Below are 20,531 nucleotides of genomic sequence, written 5' to 3'. Positions count from 1 at the left end.
GCCACTGACATGACATTATGTTGAGCAACATAATGAACCTCCCTGTGCCCGTCAGACATTTTAAAAATTTCAGAGCATCCACTTGTTAACCGGATTGCTATCCTGTCCTTTCATTCCATGAATGCTCCCAAGAATCAGGTGGGGAAAGCTTTCGTGCCTACTGGGCCACATACAGATTTGGTAGTCCCAGGTAAGTCAGCTTCCCTCCAGGAAACCTACGCTTTCTATCCCAATTTCTAGCCATCTCCTGTTGTTTATGAGGAACATATGTAACAAAGTAAACAGAAGTGCTCTTCAAAGGATGAAAAATAAAAATCTAGGGGCATCTGGGTGGCTCAGTCGATTAAGTTTCTGCCCTTCGGGGCACCTGGGTGGCTTAGTGGGTTGGGCTGCTGCCTTCGGCTCGGGTCATGATCTCAGGGTCCTGGGATCAAGTCCCACATCGGGCTCTGCTCAGCGGGGAGCCTCTCTCTCTCTGCCTGCCTCTCTGCCTACTTGTGACCTCTCTCTGTCAAATAAATAAATAAAATCTTAAAAAAAAAAAAAAGTTTCTGCCCTTGGCTCAGGTCATGATCTCAGGGGATCAAGTCCCGCATCTGGCTCCCTGCTCAGCAGGGAGCCTGCTTCTTCCTCTCCTTCTGCCAAATGCTCTGCCTCCTTGCGCTATCTCTCTATCAAATAAATAAATAAAATCTTTATGGAAAGAAAAAGAAAAATCTAGGCCTGACCATCATTGCCCTCCTCGTGATCCTCTTCAAAAACCCCACTCCGGTGGCGAAGAGCTCTGGGGCCGCACAAGCAGGGTTAACTACTCGAGCCTCGATTTTCTCATCATTGATATGGGGATGAAATAATAGCACCTAATTCAGAATTCTTGAGAGGATCAAATGAGGAAATGTACAGAAAGCACTTAGAATAGTGCCAGAAACAAACAAACATGGTGCCCAATATTAGCCACTCTCAGTGCCCTGTTATTAACCCTGCTCTCCTCCTTGTTTCACCAAGCACCTTTCAAAACAAATTATCTTTTTCAAGGTGTTCAACTTCAGTGTGCCAAGGGAAGAGGAGGAATTCATCATTACTGCCACCTATGCTTTCGCACACCGAACCCACACATGGAGCTTATCTTTTTTTTTTTTTTTTTAAGATTTTATTTATTTATTTGACAGACAGAGATCACAAGCAGGCAGAGAGGCAGGCAGAGAGAAGGGGGAAGCAGACTCCCTGCTGAGCAGAGAGCCCGATGTGGGGCTCAATTCCAGGACCCTGAGATCATGACCTGAGCCAAAGGCAGAGGCTTAACCCACTGAGCCATCCAGGCGCCCACATGGAGCTTATCTTATTGTTCCCTTTTTATGTGAAGTTCAGAAAGGTGGAGCAGCTACTAGGTGGCAGCCGGTGTTCAAGGGCAGCTCTAAACAACCCAGGCTATGCTTTCCATTGCCTTGTTTCCATTAGATAGGAAGTGGGAAGAATATAAAAACAAAGTCCCCCCCAAAATTAGAATGTCACCTAATTTACATAAACAGTGTGGTTCAGAGTCTATTATTAAGAAACAGCTTTTGATTTGGACTTAAGAGTCAAAACTCAGTTCAACGGGCACCTACTCCTCCCAACCCCCTGCCCTTCTGGGAGCACTGAGGTGAGAAAGAACCCCTGCTCCATGTCCCAGCCTATATGGACCTGGACATAGCCCTTGTCCCCCAGCAGTACACCTGCTGGTTGGTCCCGTCCAACGGACCCTGGGTTGGTTCCCCCAGGCCCAGCACCCCTTCTTCACCTCATATACCCAAGGTCCTACGTGACGCCCAGCCCACAGCAGGGGATAAAACTGTCGGTGAAATGAATCCATGAATGCTGTCCATCCATGGAATCCTTGCTCCACTCAAGTTTGGTTTGGATGACAATTCTGAGAAGTTAAAAGGTCCCAGAATTAAACCTTGTCACTGAAAAACATGATCTGTGTAGTATCCAAGACCACACCTTACAAAGAACATCTCATAAGTTTATGTTATTCGAAAGACACCTAAGTAAAACACATTTATATCATTATGAAACTTGGCTTGTATCTGCTAGTAAATATTCTTGTATCAAATACAAAGGCACAAAATTTCACACAAGACTAGACTTATAGCAGATAATCTGGTCATTTAAGGTTATGTCCTCATCTTTTGGAGGGTCATCCAGGAAAATCCATTCAATAATAACCAAAAAATGGGGGACAAGTTTAAAGGTATGTTGGTATGAAATGACTAACAGACAAATGAAAAAATGTTCACCATAATTAGCCATCAGGGATATTCAAATCAAAACCACACTGAAGGGTGCCTGGGTGGCTCTGTGGGTTAAGCCTCTGCCTTCGGCTCAGGTCATGATCTCAGGGTCCTGGGATCGAGCCCCACATCAGGCTCTCTGCTCTGCAGGGAGCCTGCTTCCTCCCACCCCCGCCTGCCTCTCTCCCTACTTGTGATCTCTGTCTGTCAAAGAAATAAATGAAATTTTTAAAAAACCACACACACACACACACACACACACACACACACACACACACACTGAGATACCATCCTACACCAGTTAGAATGGCAAAAATTAACAAGGCAAGAAACAACAAATGTTGGAAGGATGTGGAGAAAGGGAAACCCTTTTACACTGTCGGTGGGAATGCAAGTTGTAGAGCTACTTTGGAAAAGTGTGGAGATTCCTCAAAAACTTAAAAATAGAGCTACCGTATGACCCTGCAATTTCACTACTGGATATTTAACCCAAAGATACAGATGTAGTGAAAAGAAGGGCCATATGTACCCCAATGTTCATAGCAGCAGTGTCCACAACAGCCAAACTGTGGAAAAAGCAGAGATGCCCTTCAACTGATGAATGGATTAAGAAGATATGGCTCATATATATAATGGAATATTACTCAGCCATCAGAAAAGATGAATACCCAACTTTTGCATCAACATGGACGGGACTGGAGGAGATTAAGCTGAGTGAAGTAAATCAAGCAGAGAAAGTAAATTATCATATGGTTTTACTTACTTGCAGAACATAAGGAATAACATGGAGGACATTAGGAGAAGGAAAGGAAAAATGAAGGTGGGGGGAAATGGCAGGGGAGACGAAGCATGAGACTGTGGACTCTGAGAAACAAACTGAGGGGTTTTGGGGTGGGGGAGCCTGGTGGGGGTATTAAGAAGGGCATGTATTACATGGAGCACTGAGTGTTATATGTAAACAATGAATCATGGAACCCTACATCAAAAACTAATGATGTACACTGTGTGGTGATTAACAACACACACACACACATACACACACACACACACAGTTATGTTGTAATGAAGGCCCACCTTTGATCACTATGTTTCCTTTTCAAAAGAGAACAGATACAAACCTACAAACCTAGATAAAGGCATTAACGGATTATATTAGTAAAACAAACTCTTGAGTTCTTTATACTACACCCACAGCCCACAAAGTCAATCTGCTTTGCCTCTTGGTTTTTTATTTTTAATGACTATATTAAATCCATTTTTTCCCTTCTCACCTTATGCATTTTTTCAGTTTATAAGTGAATCTTCCTCCCAAAAAGGTTGAGAATCGGGGAGACACACAATTACCTTGTGAGAGTTAAGGAACTGTTTAAAAAACCTCTATGATGTTTCCTCATGGATTTGTTAAAGATCGATATGCTTTTGTTACAAAGAGTATTTAACATGGATTAAGTTTATACTTCATTTAACACTCCTACAAAAGCTAGAAATAGTTACATCCACACTGGAATTTTTAATCTTACCAAAATAATGTAGAGCATAAGGTCATAATACCTCCAGGATAATTGTATACAAATGATAATGCAGCTTATGCCTTATGTTACCACAGTCAGAGCCAGGGACAGTTCCTCTTCTCTCACACCTTTGATTCTACTTAGGGATCTGTGACTCTTTATACACCTGGGTGTTTACAATATTTCTGAGAAAATCAAATTGCTTACTAGTAAAAATTACCCAAGCTACTTCTTGGTGCTAACCTAGAGACACATATTGTATGCTATTTTGTGGAAGAGGGAAATGATATTTACTGTTTTTCCTAAAATCAACTCAATTCATACATAGTCGCTATCCACACACACTACAGAAGTAAAACACCCAGGACTTATGATGTATGTATAAATTTACAGAAGAGAATTAAGATGAGGACATAACCTTAAATGACCAGATTATCTGTTCCCATGACCAAGCAACAAATGAACCGCCCAGAACAAGGGGAAGTAGTTGACCTACAGAGCCCTAACATTTTTCTCTCTGCAGCTTTTGAAACAGTTTACAGTTTCTTTATCTTTATTAGGACATTTTCCCTCATCAAACTAATGAGTCACTAAACAAAAGGCTTACTAAAATGTTTACATTTGGGAATAAACTATCTGTTAAGGCTTTAGCAGAAAAGACAAGTCATACTTTGCCACTGCTTTTCAACAAAATCATCTAGGAAAAGCCAGGTAGAATTGCTGGGATAGAAACACAGGATGAGGGGCACGTGGGTGACTCAGTGGGTTAAAGCCTCTGCCTTCAGCTCAAGTCATGATCCCAGGGTCCTGGGATCGAGCCCTGAGTCAGGCTCTCTCCTCATTGGGGAGCCTGCTTCCTTCTCTCTCTGCCTGCCTCTCTGCCTACTTGTCATCTCTGTCAAATAAATAAAAATAAAACCTTAAAAAAAGAAAGAAAGAAAGAAACACAGGATGACCATGTAAAATTCAGTGAATCCTGAGACCAACTCAAAGAAAATGTTCACAATCCTTTTTGCTCCACAATCCTTAACATCTTTATTTCCACCCCCCTATCTTTATGGATCTCTTCCTTCCTTCCTTTATTTTTAAGAATTTATTTTTCAGTAATCTCTACATCCAATGTGGGCCTCGAACTCACAACCCTGAGTTTGAGAGTCACAAGCTCCAAGGACTGAACCAGTCAGGCACCCCTAAGCTTGCTTTCTTTCTGACGACTATTAAACAAGACATTCTTTGGGAATAATTTGTATTGTTATAACCAAATACTGTGCAAGGTTAAGCGAGGGGAGAAGTCAGTGGAAATCTTGTGCTGTGAGGACTTAAAGGAACAACAAGAAGCTTGTTAGTTGGAGTAAAAAAAACATAAAATGGGCAGTAAATAATAAAGGGCAACACATACACTCATCAAATCTTCTTATGGTTCTATCTGGGCAGATGCGACTGGATGACCATGTGATTGACGGGTATGACGAGAGCCAGTACAGGGCAGCTGTGAGGGGTGCACTGTACAGTACATCTGGGAAGTTTCTGGACAGAAATGGCTTTTTTCGAGCCATTTCCATTTGGTGATCTTCTCACAGTGGTCAAGAACACATATTCTTAAATTGGCAAATAGTACAATATTCTTATTAACAGCAACACAGACCTACAGTTAGAGATCAAAGGGAAATGACAGAATTCCATCCAGGGCACTCTGGAAAGACCAGAAGTACTCGGAGGTGGCAAGGCACTCTGCCCCAGCAGCTCAGAAGGGGACCACGGAGGACCGCGGTCTCACCCTGCGGAAGGAGCCTCCCCAACCTGGCGGCCAGTCCTGTGTCTAAGAGACATTGGTGGTTCCACCAAGGAAGAGCTAACCTGTGTTTTTCTCCTAGGCAGCTTCTGTGTCCCAGGGTAAAACTGCATAAATCCTCCACTCTGGGGGGGCAGCAGAGTTCTTTCTTCCTCTTCTCTAAGTCTCACAGTTATGTACCACACTGACCCTTTCTGAACATCCTTTGCTTCCTTGGCTTCTCATTTCCTCTGCATTAACTTCTGCCTGATCCCTCCGCACAGCAGTGAAAACCCCAGGTCTCTGTTATCAGAGAGTCAGCCGAATTACACCTAGAGATCCAGGTTGTTCTTCTTCCTTCATTTCCAAAAAATTCAAAGCTATACAGAGGTCCTACCTGCAAAGAGGCAGAATCGGCTCTACTCCTGAATCCCTAATATCCCCGCAGAATAGAACCAACAGCAATATACCCACTGTCATAGCAGCATTATTCACAATAACCAAAAAGTGGAGGCAAACCAAGTCCCTATTAACAGATGAATGAATCCATGATATGTGGCATATACACACTGCAATCACGTACAGCCTTAAAAAAGATGATTCTGACACACGTTCCAATACGGATGAGCCCTGAGGACATCACCCTAAGTGAAATAAGCCAGCAACACAAGGACAAACACCATACAATTCCTCTCAGGTGAGGCTCCTAGGGTAGTGATATCCAGAGAGAGAGAGAGCGCGAGCGAGCAGAAGGATGGCGGGCAGGAGCAGATGGAGAAGGGACGAGAGAACTACTATTTAATAGGTATGGAATTTTAGTTTTGCAAGATTAAAAAAAAAAAAAAGCTCTAGAGATGGGCGGTTGTGATGGTTGCACAACACTGTGAATGTACTTAATGATATTGAACTATACAGTTAAGAAAGTAACAATGGCAAATTGTGTTATGTGCGTTTCACCACAATGAAAACAAAATGAAGCAAAAACCAAAAGGCAGTTTCCATATCAGTTTTTGGCAGTTTGTGCATCATCTCCATCACGGAGGCCTTCGGGGCGGGGAGCGGTCATCTACAGCATGGTGGGGGTCACTACCTGCTTCTGACATGGGCACTACGCCAAAGACCAAGGGGAGGCTGGGCTGGGGGTGTCGGTGCTCCAGGGGGAGTCCTCTCCCAGGCAGTGCGGTTTCTGCATCAGGAATGCCTGACTCACTTCCCTTCATCGTGGGAATCAGAAGGGAGACATTTCAGGCCCTGAAGTGGGATGGATAAGAAATCCTCCAGGTTCCCTAAATTAAGGAAGGGGAAAAGGATTAAAGCAGTCAAGAGAGCAAGTCCCAGACACCCCTACCACTATCTATCCACCTTCTGGGTTTCTGCCTCCTCCAAGTACTTCTCCCTTCCTGTTCACACTCCTGGAACATAGCATTTTCATGATTAAAAAAAACTTTTCAAAAAACCTGCTCTGCAAGGTCCTCACAGAGCCAGCCTTGCCTCCAAAAGGCTATCATTTATGATACACCCTTGTGGCCATACCAGCTCAAATCTATGGACAACAGACTAGGATAGGAAATCAATGTTTGAATGCACAATGATGTATTCAAAACACCTGTGGTAAGGATGGGGGCTGTGCACATTTTGAAAACAGGCAACCAGACCAGAGACCGCCCAGACCAAGTATGTGCAGATGAACCTGGGAGCTATGCCCACAGCCTAGAGGGTAAAGACTGGACCATGGTTCCAGGAGTGCCTCATTCCCAAAGTGCCAGGTCATGACCTTCTTATCGTGCTGCCCTACTCCAAAGCATCCCACAAGTGGACCTGGGGCGCTGGAGAGGACATCTCATGCCTATCAGTCTTCATAATAACATACAGAAATAGCAGATACTTGCATAGTGCTCATCACAAGCTGTTCTTCTAACACTTCACACTGATTTCTACCTCACAACTTCTGGTACTGTCTTATCCACTGACGGACAAAGCAAGACATAAAAAGGGTAAGGAACTTGCCGAAGGTTTCAGGGCTACTAAGTGTGAGAGTGAGACAGCTGTCCTTGCTCTTAACCATGATGCTATCCTGTCTCTCTGAAGGAGGACTTTTTACATATCACTAGATAGGCAGAGAGGCCGAAGGATATTTAGCACTATATTGTATGGTAGTTCTGCCCACCCCTGCCCCCAGTTTCAGCAGGGTAAAGCAGCAGAGCTTTGTGTAGAGACATCCTCCAAGTTGGGATGATGTAAGAGGTCAGCATTTACGGCTCTTAAGTATCAGCTCTGTGGTGGTGGACATGTTATTTAAACTCTGAGTATTTGCTCTCCACTGCACCTGCAATATATGCCCTCTAGTCTATGTACAAGGAAAAAACGAAGTTCCTAACACATCCTCAGTAAACAGAAGCTATCACAGGCCGAACCAAATACTCTCAAAACAAGCATGTGACAGGGGCACCTGGTGGCCCTGTGGATAGAGCATGCAACTCTTCAGCTTGAGGTTGAGTTTGAGCCCTAGGTTGGGTATAGAGATTAAAATGTTTGTTTTTTTAAAGGATCTGACAGTTACCATGGTCTAACAAATTAATCAATATTCTATATTAAAGTAGTAATGACTGGAAGTCTAAACTGTTCATAGCCACAACTGTACAAATCTTCAACAGTCCCTTTACCACAGTGTTTGGGGAAGGATTTGGTAATTTTTCCTGAGTGTTCTCCTGGGATAGTTAAGAACCAAGACACAAGAAAAAAGAAAGAGCACAAATTAAATTGAGCAGAATGTTTTACTTACAAACATAGCAGAGAAATTAAAGATTTTTTTTAAATGACTTTTTAAGTCTTTGATTCTAGAAAGCCAAACATTCCATCATTAGTAAATCATGTATAAAAAATGAACAGCCTTCAATGACCAAAGAAATAATATAAATTGCTTGCTGCATCTCAAACTTCAGAGAGAAACCGCCTAAGGAGGTTAGCCCTCTGAAAGGCTGTGAGCCCTGTGTGCCTTCTCTCAGGATGGACCCTGGTGACTGGCACCCAGCTGGCCTATCCTCAAAGTGCATAGTGATCTCTCAGGGACCAGGACAGCCAAGTTCACAGGCAGCATGTTCCCAGCTCATGTACAAGAACATGAGAATGTTCTGCCACTGCCTCTATATGTACACTGATGGACGTTTCCCAGGACTGTGCCAAACCAGCACCTAAGGTAACACAATAAGCCAGAAGAGCCAGTGCAGACAGCCCACCTCCGGCCAGGACACAGGGATTCTCCTTCCTGGAGACAGATGTATTTTTACAACAAGCTCTTTTATTTTCCTTACAGATTGCTTCAACTATAACAGCACAAACCAAACATCTGAAATAATGAGTCACCTATTGGCTTGAATCCGAAGCACCAGGTCAAATGCAGTTTAAGCCACGTCAGTGCTTAAAAGCAACCCTAGTACAGTGAGTGGACAGATTTCTGCCTCCCACCATCTGCACGGCCTTTCTACCATGGTACACGATGTCTCAGTAAAGGAGGCATGATGAGCAGTCCCAGATCATCAGGAGAGCCTATGGCATTCCCTCCTTCTGAAACTGTGCCTTTTTAGAAGGTATTCCAGACAAGGATAAGACAGAAAAGAAACTCAAACTTAAAGCATTTTTTCCTGACAAACACTCCTGGCAAAGGGCAGTATAAGAGAAAGGGGTGGTTAAATTAACAGTAATGGTATTAAGTAATATCACTCTTATTTGTGGACTTAGGTTAAATTTGTTCTGGATTGGGTAATGAAGTTGAGACACGTTTTCATTAGTGTGGGAAAAAAAAGTAGCCCTCTCAGTCCTCCAGCTATTGTGAACTAAACTGAATATAAAGATTACAAGATTTACAATAAATTACAAGCAACTTCATGTGATGCCCAATTACACATTTTCCCTCCCTTATGATATCATTATAATGTCTGTGATTAAAGCCAGCCAGATACTACTTGAAATTAAATTGAAAAGATGCACAACTACGAGATTACTTCTCGAGAAAGATGGAATGAGAAAGTGTCCTCACTCCAAAAGGCTGGGCTTTCAGGAAACACAAGCCTGTTAACACAGTCCCACATCACCTCACAGGAGATGAGCAGCCGCCCGGAGGAAGAGCACACCGAGAGTAAATGAGCGAGTGAATAAAGGTCAAATGAACACAGGCATGAATGAATGGTTTGACTGTACATCTGAGTAAAGCAGCTCTGGAACTGCAAAATTTCAGTACTTTCCACAAGTCTTCTAACGCCCAGTCTTCCTTCAGCCTAAGTTGGTCTTCTCTTCAAAATATACCAGAAATGTGATAAAGAGAAAAACAGTAAAAATGACTGACCTTCCTTGGCTAATCCTTATGATCCTTATCTAAGTCACGCCAATTCTGCTTAGGGATGAAGGTACCATGCACCTGCTGGAAAGTGTTTACTACAGCTATGTTCTGACTGTCCAAAGTCAGGCCCCTAGATCCCCAATCACTCAGAATCCAGCTAGGAACCAGAAAGGAGAAAGGGGCCCTGAGCAGGGACATGCTGTCCAGAGCACAACAAGCTACATTCAGATACTGACAGAATACAATTTATAATCATCCAGAAAAGACAAATTCCTCCTTTCATGAGAATCTTGATGGTTTCTTCTGCTCTTTCAAGTTTTTGCCTTCTTCCCATTAAACCACAAAATTAAGTGACTCTTAAGTTGCCCATGTTTCAAAGTCTGTAAATTCACAAGAAATCAAAACTCAAACATTTAAAAAGAAATTCAATTTGTAAATACTGATTAAATAAATTGCAAAATAATATTTAACACACCAAATGTGTTAATTTTGTGGGTAAAATGCCAAGCCCAGTTCTCGGCCCTTGCTCTGTATCAGAATCACCTGTAAGACTGGAAAAAGTAAAAAATAAGCCACTACTGTGCCCCAAAGATCAAGTATGAGGATCCAAAACATCCCCCCAGAAATCAAGGATGATCTAGGACGGCTTTTGAGAGATTAAATATGATGACCCACACTGCCGTCCGGAGATGGGGTGGGCCTGGAATGGAGTGGACACAGCCACCAGGCAGGAAGCCAGGCAATAAAGTTTCTAAGCCTGGCTTTCCACTTGCCATGTGACCTTGGGTACAACACATCTCTTCTATGTGTTTCCTCAATTCTAAAATGGAAGCCCTGTATCAAATAACAACAAAGTCTCTTCTAGCCTAAGACATATAAATTTTAAAAATTATCTCCCAACCCTAGAAACTTACATCTCCTAGTCCCACCTATAAACCAGGAGAGGAGGAGACAAATATACCAAGCGCATCCCAGGGTACACAAGTAGACTGATTCAACAGGCTCAAAGGATCTGTGTGGGAAACTGAGGAACTGACCATGGACAGGAGGCTTAGAAAGTCACAAAACTCTAAGAACCCTTCCCTCCTTTCCTTTGCCTTTTAAGGAACAGAACAAAAGGAAAGCTGGAAGGAGAGAGAAGTGACGTAAGGGACAGTAAGTTTAGCGCATTCCATGAACATCTGTCAAATGTACATCATGCTGTATTACAGGAATAAAAAGGAATAAGAAGATTAAAGTGCAGAGCAACAAGTCCCTGAACTCCAGAGCTTTGTGATGGAATTCAGCAGCTCTCCAGCTACATATGCATCAGTATCTCCACGCAAGCTTGTTAAAAATACAGATATTTGGGTTCCACCGACTCATCCCAAACATAATAAGTCAGAATTACTGGGATACAGAGCCCAGAAATGTTTCTGCTGCTCACCAAAATTTGACAACCACAAACTAACAACAAAAGCCAATTTTTTTTTTTTAAGATTTTATTTATTTACTTGAGAGAGAGACAGTGAGAGAGAGCATGAACGAGGAGAAGGTCAAAGAGAGAAGCAGACTCCCCATGGAGCTGGAAGTCCGATGCGGGACTCGATCCCGGGACTCCAGGATCATGACCTGAGCCGAAGGCAGTCGTCCAACCAACTGAGCCACCCAGGCGTCCCCAACAAAAGCCAATTTTTAGATAATGCTGTAAGTATACTGGCCCCTGAAGGCAACTCTGACTTAATTATGGAGAACAAACAAAGGTTCAGACCCAGGTTCCCACACCATGTGCCAAGGTGCCCTGGAGAGTCACAGAGAACTCACAGGAGGACAGAGGGGATTCCAATTTCTCAAAGAAAACACAGTGAAGTTTTGGACACTGAACAAACTACTAGTTCATGTTAATTCACAGATTACATTACATGACATCATCCATGTGTTTGTGAAAAGGTGGTTTTTGGCTTTTGGGGTTTTGTTTTGTTTTGTTGCAATTCCTGATAAAAATCTTATTTGAAAATCAACATTTTTTGTATTACTTGAAAATATTTGAAAGTTTTTTTTCTGAAAATCAATACGGAGAAGAAAATGTGTGTGGCAGTGTCTACTCTAATTCCAAGGTTTGGCAGCTGTGCAATGTCCAACAAATAGACACATTATTAGTAAATAATGGTACTTAAGAATGAGATAAATTTTTAAATCTTAAAAGAAAAGCATGTTTTATTTATAATCTATAGGGCTTACTTTTTCAAATGGCAGCTCAGTTATTAGGACATAAATATTTACTAAATTGTTTATGTTTAACTACTTAATAAGCAAAACCGTTAGGTGTTTCTTTTGAAAAAATTATCAAAACACTTAAAGCACCATGAAGAGAGAAAATCTGGAAACTTCTGGGTCAATACAACTTTACAATGAGATTGTTTTCACCATACAACTTAATTCACTTGATCAAAACAGATCCGACATTGCATTCTGACCGAGAAAGCATTCTGGAGGAGTTCCAGAATAGTGCTTTTCCAAGTATTCTCAATGAGAACAATGGATAATCATGAATGTCTATCCACTGATTAGCCAATAACTTCATAAACTATTTTCTTCCATGTTATATTTCAAATAACATTCCAAAGAAAAACATGGTAAGCATTATCACATTTGTGCTAAGCCTTCAAACATGAGACAGCCCCATTAGTGCAAAATTGGAACATACAGACCCCTTGGATAATCTAAGTATGGTTATGCCTGGTTTTTCAAGCAACAAGTCATAGGAAATGCTGAGCTCATTGTAACTGTTGGTATCACACTGCTCTCCAGTACTTTTTGGCACAGCGGTACTATTTGTTTTGTTATAGTACACCATTCTTTTGTCCTCCCAAGTGTTACAGATATGGTTTTCTTTTTTGAAGTTTATAAAAAGATTTATGTATTTGAGATATTGTGAGCACGTGCATACACATGCAGGGGGAGGGGCAGAAAGGGAGGGAGAGGGAGAGAAGCCCAAGGAGACTGCCTGCAGAGTGCTGAATGGGGGGCTGGATCCCACAACCCCAAGACCATGACCCCAGCGGAACCAAGAATCCGTTGCTCAACTGACTGTGACACCCAGGCACCCCACACTTATTTTTCAATTAATGTGAACTGGGTTTTGAGTCTGCCTGTCTATTCAGGGATTCAACAAATAACAAACATGCAAGGCTTACTGCCTAGCCTGGGGATCCTGTCTACTTGTGACCTGGCACAGATGACGTTATCATGGTGAGTGCTTCTGAACCCTCAAATTGGAAATTAATCAAGTTATCCCCCAAATTACTAACAGTTTTTGGAGCTCTCTTTGGGAAAGCCTGGCTCTCTCAGTCGGTGGAGCATGCAGCTCTGGATCTCAGGGTTGTAGGTTTGAGCTCCACGCTGGGTATAGAGATTACTTAGAAATCAAAGGGAGGGAGGGAGGAAGGAAGGAGGAAAGGAAGGAAGGAGAAAGAAAGAAAGGGGGAGGGAAAGAAGGAAGGAGGAGAAAGAAAGACAGACAGAAAGAAAGAGAGGGAGGGAGGGAGGGAAAGAAAGGGGGAGCAAGGAAGGGAAGGGTTAAGGGAAGGGAAAGAGAAAAGCAAAGGAAGGAAAGGAAAGAAAAAAAGAAAAAAGAAAATGCCTGAAAACACAGAATTTCTGAAGGGGCTGTTCAGAGTCAAATCTCTGACTATAAGAAAATTTTAAGTGACAAAGCAAATCTTAATTGTGTCCCTTAACAATTAATCCTTCTCTCAGATGAATAAGGAGCAAGCAGTACCCTCTCGGGAAAGAACTACTTCCTAGGGAAACGGACATCAAATGATGGGAGCTTTATCTTGGGTGAAAATTACACTGAAAGACTAAAGTTGATAGCCATGTACCTACTAAATTCCCAAATAGTTCTGAAAATCTCAAGGGGGAGGTTTTTCATTCAGATGAGCCTCTTAAGACAAAATTTTACAGAGCTGTTCTTGTCAAGTGAGCAGACCAGATACTAACCCTAACAAAGCCCCGTTCTTTCACGTTATGCTCCCAGCAAATGGCCATACCAGCTTCACATTAGGAGTTAATCAGTAAGCTCTTTCAGGTTGCGGCTGGGGCTGGTGAGAAGTTAAAATTATGACCTGGGTCCAAAGATAACTTCTCTGCTAAATCAAATCATAAAGCTTTCAGAGAGATAAATGACTAATGAATGCATGCAAACAATATACTTACCCCCCAGAGAGATATTATTAACAAAATACTATGAAGTTGGTAACTAAAGTGAATGTTCTGACTGAGAAAATACTTTCCACAACGGAATATCAATAGCAGACAACCAGGACAAAGCTCCCTTCTGGCCTGTGTCTGAACCCAAATTTAGCAGTTTAAAGGGAAAAAAAATTTCACCAGAACTCCGAAAACACTAAAAAGTACACGGAAACAAACGACACTTGACCAGCATGTCTGCCATTTGCCCAGTCTCAACACAGGAGTGACCCTGCAGGCCAGGGAGGCACTCGAGTCTGAAAGACCCAGTAACAACAGGCAGAGAAGCCTCTGAGGAAAAACTGTGGAAACACAAGGAAGGAGAACAACGCCTACCATTTGGTCTGGTGATGAAAGGCAAAATGAGGTGTCACTTCGGATGATAAATATTTGTGAGGGTAAGGTAACTGAACAGATGCCTTTTCTTGAAGCAGTGATGTGGTTTGCCTTGAGATTTATGATGCTGAGGTGATTTTACCATGTTCACAAAACCACCATTGAGAATTCAAATCCCAGAGCAGAGGGTCCCTAGAGTGCAGAGCCATGGATTGTTCCCTGAATTCTTCTGCTCAGAGGAAGTGCCCAGTAGCCACACACATTATTCTCAGGTGTGTGTATGAATTAATACCCATGGGCAAGAGTCCCTGTGAGGTAGGCAGATTGCCCAACAGGGAGATGTTGGTTCTTTAGGAACAGATGAGGAAGAAATTTAGTAAGAGTATTTACTCTAAAGTAAAGAGTACTTTAGTAAGAGTAAGTACATCTCTATGTAGCAAACTTATGCCACCGATCAATTCAACAAAAGAAAAAAACAAAACAGAACTTTCCAGCCCCTCACCTGAGTTCCCCAGGGCTAGAGTAATCACAGAATAAAAGTCCCCATGTTGGCTGCATTCTCACCAGGCCACCCACTAACCTGCTGGAGAAAGAAGAGAAGCCAGAGGCTGAGGAAGGGTGCAGGGAGCTAGTTCTCTGACCCATCAGTCTGATCCCCAAAAGTCATTTGCCTCAGAGCCTCAGTTCATCATCCAGCAGATGGAGACCATCTCATCCCTAGTTAAACACTGCTGAACAATTGTAAATGTCGTGGTTGAACTTCAATATGAAAAAGTCGGTGAGTGGGGAAATTTAACTCTTTAAAATCAAAAAATTAAAAACTTTTAAAAATAGATATTTATGTAGAAAACACATAAACACCCTCCCCCCACACACACACATTTAGACTCTAGAAAAACACTGATGGAATATGTTCCAAATTTAAGAGAGGTTCCACTGGGGGCCCCTGGGTGGCTCAGTCGATGAAGCATCTGCTTTTGGCTCAGGTCATAATCCCACGGTCCCAGACTGAGCCAGTGTCAGGCCCCCTACTCAGTGGGGAGTCTGCTTCTTCCTCTCCCTCTGCTGCTCCCCCTGCTCATACCTGTGCATGCTCTCTCTCTAATAAATAAATACTATCTTTAACAAACAACAGCAACAAAAAGGTTCCATGAAATTTCCAGAAAAGGAAGGCCTACCCAATACATACTCTGGAGAGAGTCACGTCATTGATCCCAAAATACACACATGGGTAAAAGGGATGATGATGGCAATGAAGAAGGGAAATAAGAAAAAAAAAATTAAGGCCCACATGATGTTGATGCTTCTTTAACTTTTTAAAATTAGGTGGCTATAAGACAGAAAGATTTCTATTAATGTTACAGGAAAGGAGAAGATGCAAGATTTTCTTACAATACCCAACAAATTAAAATTTCCATCCACCACCTTCTCTAAAGGCATTTTATTCAAGCTAAGGAAACAGGAATGAAAGGAACACATCCTTCTCAAATTCTACTTTTATTACCCAAACAGAAAAAGTATAATACCAGAAAAAATGGTATGTTTGCTGCATAGAGATAGTTGATATTCTTTTTTTAATATTTTTCTAAAATATTTATTGTAAAAGAGCATGAGTGGGAGGGACAGAGGGAGAAGGAGAGAGAATCTTAAGCAGACTCCACACTGAGTACAAAACCGGACACAGGGCACTATCTCAGGACTGTCAGATCATGACCTGAGCCAAAAACAAGAGTTGGATGTTCAACCAAATGCCCCACCCAGGTGCCCTGGGATGGTTGATATTCTTATTAGATTTGTTCTCTTATTTGTTCTTGAAGAACAAGCATCGGCCCTGGGGCCAGGGGTGGAATCACAGAAACCCTTGACCATATCCACTTACATACAAACCCGAGAATGAGCGCATTGCAAGAACCAACCCCGGGGAGAAGAACGCCGACCCAGAATTCAGTCAACACACCCAAGAAGCATCCTAGAGCCTAAGGACTTTGGGGAACAACTTGCCAACACTACATAAACCCAACTCAGAGGCCTGCTACCCCAGGGCCCCCCAAGTCAGAGTAAATCACGGCATCTCTCCACTCACTAAGCATCCAGTACCAGCGAGGCCTAGGCCAAGTAATGGCCCTGCAGCACAGTACTGCAGTTAGAGCTCACCACCACCCACAACGAGGCAGGGGCTACTACGTGCGCAGTAGGAAGCTGGAGGTTCGGAGGGGTAAAGCAGCAGATGTGACCCCACACCTGGCTAAGTACGCAGGCTGGGCTCTTCAGCACCACACTGAACTCACTTACTGACCAATGGATAGCACACGAAGTCTCACTGTAGGTATCTGAAAACCTGGTCTCTTGCCAGTGAAAAGGTTTCCAATCTCAGAGACAATTCTTTTCACTTGTGGTCATTTTCTCCTTTCTTAGGGCATCTCTTCAGTGGACTCTTGAAGTAGGAATATGGAACAAGAGCAACATGAGGCCATATTCTTTACCAGGGATTTCTCTCAGGGGAAATATATCCCTAAGAAGAACCCTGAGGTAGGATGGGGGCGGGGGGGGGCGCAGTCTACTTAAAGATGTTTGCAGCAAGGGCACCTGTGTGGCTCAGTCAGTGGCATGTCCACTACTGATTTCAGCTCAGGTCATGATCTCAGGGTGGTGGGATCAAATCCTGCATTGAGCTCCATGCTCAGCAGGGAGTCAGCTTGAGATTCTCTCCCTCTCCCTCCCAGCTTGGGCGCATGTGCACGTGCTCTCTCTCCCTCTTTTTCTTTCTCAAATCTTTAAAAAAAAAAAAAAAAAAAGTTTGCAGCAGGATTATTCATACCAGCCTCAAAACGGAAAGAGTATGAATGTCCTATATATGGGGCTAGTCAAGCACACCATGACACCTAAAATGATTAAATGCTAAATGGACTATTCAAAATGAGAATGTGGTAAATGCAGCTATAGGGAATGTAAAATTACAATAACGTTCAATATTTTAAGTGCAATACTGTGTACCCACCACTGAAAACCATTTAATAGTCCCACTCGGATACAATTTCAGAACCTAATCAGAAAGTGATATGTGAGAATTCAATCAACCACAGTTTGTTACGGTGGTTTAAAGCTGCTAAAGAAATAGAAACGATAGAAAGTCAAAACAGAGACCAATAATAGGCTGCCATGTGATCAGAGAAATTTATTTTCATGCCAACAACACATACACATTCGGATCATGGAAGTTATCTTTTTTAAGATTTTCATTTTTAAGTAATCTCTACACCCAATGTGGGGCTCAAAACCACAACCCTGGGATCAAGAGCCGCATGCTCTGCTGACAGAGCCAGCCAGGGGTCCCTAATTTCTTTATCTCTGTTATTAAAATACCTGTCTACTCTATAGCTTTTTTTAAAAAAAGATTTTATTTATTTATTCATGACAGAGAGGCAGGCGTAGAAGGAAAAGCAGGCTCCCCACAGAGCAGGGAACCAACATGGGACTTGATCCCAGGACCCAAGATCACAACCTAAACCAAAGGCAGACACTTAACCAACTGAGCCACTCAGATGTCCTACACTACAACTTCTTGAAAGCTGGCTTTAAAATAAAGTCAACAGCCTCCCCAGGGAGAAAGAAGGTATGAAACTGTGTATCAGTGCTGCTCAGGAAACAGTTCCTTTAATCTTGTTTATTTATTTCAGTCTTTGCATTTATGAACTCTCTAAATCCCTTTTATTTAAATCGTAGCACTAAGCCTAGGATTAAAGATGCGGTGAATTTTCTGATAGAATGTGCTTAATGTTATGTCTAAGCCATGTGCTTACAACAGTTTTATACTTGAGTAATTTGCTAAATGAACCTGTACGAAATAATGTGTCTGGAAATTCACCTGTTAAAATGTGTTTTATCAGAAAATGGAATAGGAGGTTTCTATTACTTCTGGTAAGAAAAGGATATCCAGCCCCATTGTGGACTTTGTATGTGTTGCCAAGCAACAGAAGCCATGGCATGGCTGGGTATAATTAGGCCTTCAACTGTACTAGGAAGAAGGGTTTAATGAGAAGTATTTCAGGGCACCCGGGTGGCTCAGTGGGTTAAGCTTCTGCCTTTGGTGTGGGTCATGATCCCAGGGTCCTGGGATCGAATCCCGCATCGGGCTCTCTGCTCAGAAGGGGGCCTGCTTCTCTCTCTCTCTGCATCTCTGCCTACTTGTGATTTCTCTCTGTCAAATAAATAAATAAAATCTTAAAAAAAAAAAAAAAGAAGTATTTCAATTAATTGTCCATAAGCTGACAAGAGCAAATCTTCTACAGGACAACCAGGCAATCATGCAACTTTGGGCTCTGTCAGGTGTTAGAAGCAGAACACACTGATACATGGCCCAGCCTCGGAACAGGAGGACATGTGTCTGGGAAAGAGATGGCACCACAGGGTCCTTAGCCATTCCAGCAACCTGTTTCACGGACCCCTTCTCCATGCTGTAGACTGTCAGTCCTTCCTTCCACCACCCTTCAAAATACTCACCAGGATTTTTAGGATCTTTTTACATCATCATGATCACCACTTTGACCAGGATACTACCCATGCTGTACAGAATTCAGACAAGTCACCTTATGACACACTTGGTTTCTACAATAAGCAAAAATCACAGTAAAAGCAGTGCCTTTATGCTTCTATTTTTAAGGTAATAATTTTAACTAAATCACCTTTACTGACTCACCTCCTCCTTTGTTCTGTCACAAATTTACCTGAGGAACCAAGACACAATAGCCTGTGTATCAGTTGTCTTCGGATTAATCAGTTCCACATCTCAGAGTTCCCCCAGAACTTAATATAATGGAAAAATTAATCATTTCTGCATAGTCTTATCAGCAGACAATATTAATTACCTTATGTTTACCATCTGTTTTGAGGTCCTTCCAGTTTTCACATTTGCTGTTTAACTCTCACGACCCCTGCATACAGTGAAATCCCTTTAGTCGGCCACACTGGCAAATACATTTTACAAAACCAACATCTCCAATATGAGCTCTGATGAAACAATAAAAAAACAAACTGGGTGTCATTAACAAAATTCCTGTCCTAGAACACGTAACTTAATTCAACTCAACTAATATTTACCAAATGCCTACCATGCCTTACCCAGGCAATGTGCTGAGTCTGGCTTCTTGAAGGAAACAAAACCACAACATAAAAAATTTAACCACCTTTTGTATGTCTCCAAACATTAAAAAAAGAAAACGAGGGGCACCTGTGTGGCTCAGTGGGTTAAAGCCTCTGCCTTCAGCTCAGGTCATGGTCCCAGGGTCCTGGGATAGAGCCCCACATCAGGCTCTCTGCTCAGAAGGGAGCCTGCTTCCTCCTCTCTCTCTCTCTCTGCCTACCTGTGATCTCTGTCAAATAAATAAATAAAATATTTTTAAAAAATGAAAACAAAATGGGGTCCATGATATCCACAAGTCTGGCGACCGCTCATTTAAAAAATTTTATGGCCCCTTTACACTCCCTATGCCTCAGCAACCATCTGGTTTCAGAAGAGTATCTCTAGAAGCAGCCACCAGGGACGGGGCCATGAATTGCTGCTCAGAGCTATTTAATGTACAAGACAGAAATGTATTAAATGGCAATGAAGGAGTAATTACTAAATGGTTCCCCTGGGGCTCAAAGAGCCAGTAATTAACTGCCATTTACTACACTAAGATTGTGAGTTATTAAATGGCACTAAAGGAACAGTCCATTAAATGGCACCTTAGTGTCCTGAGGAGTCATTGCCATACAACTCAACACCAGTATGCTCAGACACTGGGGGAATCCGCTGTTTGCTGGAAAACAATGTGCCCTGTCACCCAGTACCAGCTCCAGCCAGAACCCCAACATGTGGTTAGACGGCTGATCACGTACTTCATTCAGTGACCCCTCCGAGAAGTACCTGGCATTCACTCTGCCTGCAGCCTGAGCGCAGGGAGTGACAAGACCACAGCCCCACTGAGTGTATCACAGTCCTGTCTCTGGTATCAATTCACACCCAAAGTTGTGGTGAATCTTTTCACAAAGGTTTATAGTCTAACATGAACAAAGAACATTTATTTATTTATTGA

General features: G+C 42.5%; 1 protein-coding gene across 5 annotated transcripts in view; it reads right to left on the bottom strand.

Annotated features, from left to right (window-relative positions):
- LOC309861689 (uncharacterized protein) overlaps positions 1-20,531 on the bottom strand; it is an 88,573-nt gene that overhangs the window by 29,249 nt on the left and 38,793 nt on the right. For 2 of the 5 annotated variants that reach the window (XR_014310137.1, XR_014310138.1), the window contains exon 3: positions 19,323-19,464. The exons of the other annotated variants lie outside the window; for them this stretch is intronic. The gene's annotated coding sequence lies outside the window, so the exon portion shown is untranslated. The remainder of the gene's footprint in view (positions 1-19,322; positions 19,465-20,531) is intronic. 5 annotated transcript variants of the gene reach the window in all.

The sequence above is a fragment of the Mustela nivalis genome (genome assembly GCF_964662115.1).
Source record: "Mustela nivalis genome assembly, chromosome: 3".
NCBI lineage: Eukaryota > Metazoa > Chordata > Mammalia > Carnivora > Mustelidae > Mustela > Mustela nivalis.
This window is presented reverse-complemented; position numbering and strand designations above follow the sequence as displayed.